General features: G+C 37.7%; 1 long non-coding RNA gene across 1 annotated transcript; it reads left to right on the plus strand.

The window, feature by feature from the left end:
• The first annotated feature begins 2,537 nt into the window (after positions 1-2,537).
• Positions 2,538-3,488, plus strand: LOC146581754 (uncharacterized). The gene is made up of 2 exons (XR_014888618.1): positions 2,538-2,659; positions 3,240-3,488. It is a non-coding gene; the product is annotated as an uncharacterized LOC146581754 (long non-coding RNA).
• Positions 3,489-5,008: the final 1,520 nt, after the last annotated feature.

Below are 5,008 nucleotides of genomic sequence, written 5' to 3' on the forward strand. Positions count from 1 at the left end.
ACAATGAAGAACATTAAAACATTACTGTTGGCCACATGTCGGCAGAGTTATGTGACATTAGTGACGTTTGTACTAACTTGGTTTTAAAGCCTTTACTTTAAAATATACGCCGTTCAATAGTTGACCTTAATCTTACAGAGAATGTGATGATTTCATGGATATTTAAAGTAAGCACTGAGAGAAATTTAGTAATGACAACATATTGAAAGAACAATATTTGTCTCTTATATATAATACATTTATATATACAGTGTCAAAGAAAACTGTCTTTGAATGAAGATTTAAGGTGACAGGAAATATAAATAAATGCAGCGTGAATCATTACTGAAGCTCAGTATTTGAAACAGAGATCATTCACTGCTGTAATAACTAATACTGATTGAAATAATAACTTGGCCATATTATGTTTACATTACCAAAGCGAGATGACTTTAGTCTCATGAACCACATTAGGTAATTGTTATTTACTAGCTAATCTTAAAATGACTGTTCAGATTCCCCCACCTGAGCTGTAGATCTCTGCAGCCCGTCCATGGGCCTCTTGGCTGCATTTCCGATCAGCGCTCTCCTTGTTCGGCCTGTGAGTTTAGGTGGACGGCCTTGTCTTGGTAGGTTTACAGTTGTGCCATACTCCTTCCATTTCTGAATGATAGCTTGAACAGTGCTCCGTGGGATGTTCAAGGCTTGGGAAATCTTTTTGTAGCCTAAGCCTGCTTTAAATTTCTCAATAACTTTATCCCTGACCTGTCTGGTGTGTTCTTTGGACTTCATGGTGTTGTTACTCCCAATATTCTCTTAGACAACCTCTGAGGCCGTCACAGAGCAGCTGTATTTGTACTGACATTAGATTACAGACAGGTGCACTCTATTTAGTCATTAGCACTCATCAGTCAATGTCTATGGGCAACTGACTGCACTCAGACCAAAGGGTGCTGAATAATTACGCACACCCCACTTTTCAGTTATTTATTTGTAAAAAATGTTCGGAATCATGTATGATTTTTGTTCTACTTCTCACGTGTGCACCACTTTGTGTTGGTCTTTCACGTGGAATTCCAATAAAATTGATTCATGTTTGTGGCTGTAATGTGACAAAATGTGGGAAAGTTCAAGGGGGCCGAATACTTTTGCGGATGCATACGTGTTTATATACATATATGTAAGTATATACGTGTATGTTTGCAGGTGTATGTATAACTTGTACATATCTTTCATGTGTAAAAGTAAATTTGTCTGTTATTGTGTAAATACTTACAGTATTGTGTACTTCACACACATGGAGAAATGCCAAACTGCCTGTCATTGTTCTTGTAACAGTGACAATAAAAAACTATTCTATTCTATTCTATTCTAGTCTTCCTGATATTCTCCTGCAGGGGAATCATTTTTCCATTTGCTCTTTGTATTTCAGTATATTTTGCTAAGTTGCCAGCATTTCATGAAACAGAACATTCTCCTTTTCAGCTTGTGCTCTTTGTCTAACCTTTATCTCTTTCTGTCCATCACTTCATCCGTCACTCGCCTCCTGAGTTCTTCCATTATTCAACAGTTCACCTTCTGCACCTCACCTCTCCTGCTGCCTCTACCAAATCTAGTTTGAGACTTTATTGTCCTTGAAATTAGGTTTGCAGCAAAGCGTGCTGCACGATACAGACAATAAACAAAATCTAGTGGAACATATGAGCCACATATTATAATGAACCATAGAACAAGTATAAGATGGACTGACCAGGGACCGGTTTTTCTCCCTCTCTCTCACTGATACTGCATCATCTTTTCATCCATTGTAGTGCTTTGTAACTATTGTATGACTCAAAATGATCAGTATTTTAAAAAAAAACTAAAAAACAGCAACACGACATAAAAACAAACAGTACTGTGCATCCTTCAAAGCATATGTACATAGATTTAATGCCTCCCATCCGTACATGGTTTCCTATAGCTTCTGGGAAAAATAAATTATATGTATGTAAATAAAACAGCTCACATATTCTTTGCAGTAACTGCAGTTTTCATTATGGTTAAAAACAAATCTGAATCTTGTGATCATGTCACATGGTTGCTTCTGTGTTTGTGTTCAGGTGATCATAATCTGAACCCATGAAGAAGTCATGGCAGAGGGTAAATAACAGAAGTCACACCTTGAGCCTGGATCAAGGTGTGACTTGACAAACAATGGTCATCTGTATGCACCATTGTTCTTCCTCTTCAGAAGGTCAGATAAAGTTATTGGGCCAAGTCTGGCAACTACCAGGTTGTGGCTCACATGGAAGACTTTATTTTGGCATTTGCTCTTTTTTGTACATTATGTGAGTACACAGCAAATTCAAAAGTGTTAAATGTTTTGGTGTTAATAGTCTTCTTGCAAAAGTAGAGTTAATTTTACTCTAAGCAGAGTCACATTCTTTTAATGTAACTCTGAGGTGTAAAATGATAGTAGTTAAAATCGAGTGTTAAAAATGAGTGTTTCTCTGTCAAATCTGGAGGTGTTACAATGGAAACATTAACTCTTGACCTCTTAACTCTGAACTCCTACAGGGGCTATGACACCAATAGAGTGAATTCACAGACTCCGCCCCCAGCACGGCTCCAATCGAAGCTGAAGTGAAGCCGTTTCAGAACATTTTGCTCTACATATTTGAGTTGTTTGCCATGCTTGGTAAGTCATTTTTTCAAAGATTGTTTCAATTATTATTATGAGCTTTTACTTCTGTGGCTCTTTGGAGTTGAGACAAAGCTGTGTGAAAGGCATTAGCCATGTTGCTCGCTGATAGCATAATATTCTGTTTTAGCTAGCTGAACGGTATTGTTTGCGGGCAAATACCACAGCCTTGAAAAAAGCTTGCATGTGAATTTTCAGTCAAACTTTTGGTCAAATACACCTAAAACAATGTGTAGAATGTAAATGTTGGTATAATGGTGCTACTTGAAGCCTGAAAACGATCGCCCATAAAAAAAAAAACGAGCAAACAGCAGTAGCAGACGTCCTGACTGGGTTCTCCGTTAGCATAGATCCCTCCAGAGTTTTGTGCACACGGTTTAGGTAAAAATGAAAAAGGTTGAGGTTTTACATTTAGTTCAGTATTACCTGTTGCCTGTGTCCTTGTCTTTTGGGAAAATACTTTACACAAGTAATGACTCAAAGAGGATTCCTTTTTTTTTTACTGTGCTGCAATTGTTTACTGGATTATTTGTGCCATTAATTAGTGTCAACTAATTTTTATTCAATCTCCGCACAGGATATGCTTGTGAAGATGGAATATGGGGGAGAGCAGAAGTGCGTTGAAGTTCCACAAAGGGATGAATGAAGGACATGCATATTGTATTGAAGAAATAAGTGATGAGAATGCTGTTATTTGCATTTACCATGTCAGACCTTTTGATAAACAAAATTCTAATGAAAGTGAGAACATGTACACTGTTACATCTTTCAGAAAATGTTTTGAAATTGTGGTGCACAGTTCAGAATAAATGTTTTTCAAAAACCATTGCATCTTTTTAGTAAATGTTTATTTCCAAAAAAAATTTCTAGAAGTTCAGAACAGTAAAATTCCCGCTTTTTAGAATGAATTAGAAGATAACTCTTACGTAGTTAAACTAAAATACTCTTTGAGAGTTAATATATAAACTCTTAACACCAAGTGTTAAATTATCAACTCCAGACAGATTTGGTGTTTAACACTAAATCAGAGTTAACGTACCAACTCTCCAAAAAGAGTTAAATTAACACTCTCTGGTGTGGACCCATATAGACACTTTAATAGTGTTGAAATCAAATCCGACAGTGTTAATTTGGACATGCTGGATTTGCTGTGTAGAAAATCTCAGTAGATTAATAACTTAACCTGTTCAGTGCAACCCCATGACCCCCAACCCTCCTGTTTTTGTTTGTACCTCTTAGATGAGTTCCCACATTTGTTTTCCTTAAAAACCATGCTGATAAAATAGTCCAGAGATTCCACCTCGTATCTCCCACTCACTATTCTCTACTACACTCGTCTTCAAAATCTCTGTTACTTGCTGCTTCATCTCTGAGCTAAATTAGGAAAGTCCATTAGATTAGGCAGTGCCATTTCTCAAAAGCATGCCCACACATGTGAACACACAATTGCATACTTGATGCGGACCATAAATCATTGTCTCTATTATAGTTCTGCCAATAGCTCCTCCATGCTGGCTGGGCAGCATCTTTATAGTGTGGCTTTGATGTATATGTCGGGCTCGTCCAGGCGGGTGGGGCAAGTGACAGAATGAGGTTGGGGAATGAGCGAGAAGTTGATTCAAAACGGAACAGTGAAGCGAAAGAGGAGTAGTGGAGAAAGACTGAACAGTAGAAAGGAAGAGATGCAAACACAGCACTGGGGGGATCTGACATGCACCTCTGGACCTGTACGTATTGGTTTCTGTGTCAAAGTCCATACTGCGTGTTAGCAGCATGACATATAACATTAAGGTTAAGACTAGGGATGGGTATTCCATTTTCGATTCTGTTTAACGATTCGATTCTTTATCGATTCTCTTATCGATTTTTTAAAAAAAAGGAGAACACTAAGGTCATTAGCTTAGAACTTTGTTTTATATCTTCTCTTTGAACAAGATAGAAATTTAGGAGTAACATGGCCTTACAAACCCAACAATGAGATCTTAAGAGATCCACAGCCTACGGCTCTTCAATGAGGTGTCACAGGGTCCCCAGGAAAAAAAATTGTAAATGTAAAATGATAAAATAAATATTCTTCTGTAGCAATAACAAAGTATACCATAAATTATTCTGTAGCAATTACACAAGAATATCCAGTAATGTCCCTGCCTACAATTAAACACATTCACTTACCGAAAATCGGGGGTATCTGCTGTGGCAAATGGGTGCAAACCTTTTACCACAAACTTAGTCACTGCTCGGTAACATTCGTCTATCCTGGCCTGAAAAAAGACGCTACCGGTACACTGCAGCGAGTATCATGTATCCGATATTACTAAACGAAGACGTCAGGCTTGGATTGCAGCG

The sequence above is a fragment of the Mchenga conophoros genome, linkage group LG2 (assembly GCF_057382185.1).
Source record: "Mchenga conophoros isolate Kocher_MC1m ecotype Shallow Benthic linkage group LG2, M_conophoros_male_GT1.1, whole genome shotgun sequence".
NCBI lineage: Eukaryota > Metazoa > Chordata > Actinopteri > Cichliformes > Cichlidae > Mchenga > Mchenga conophoros.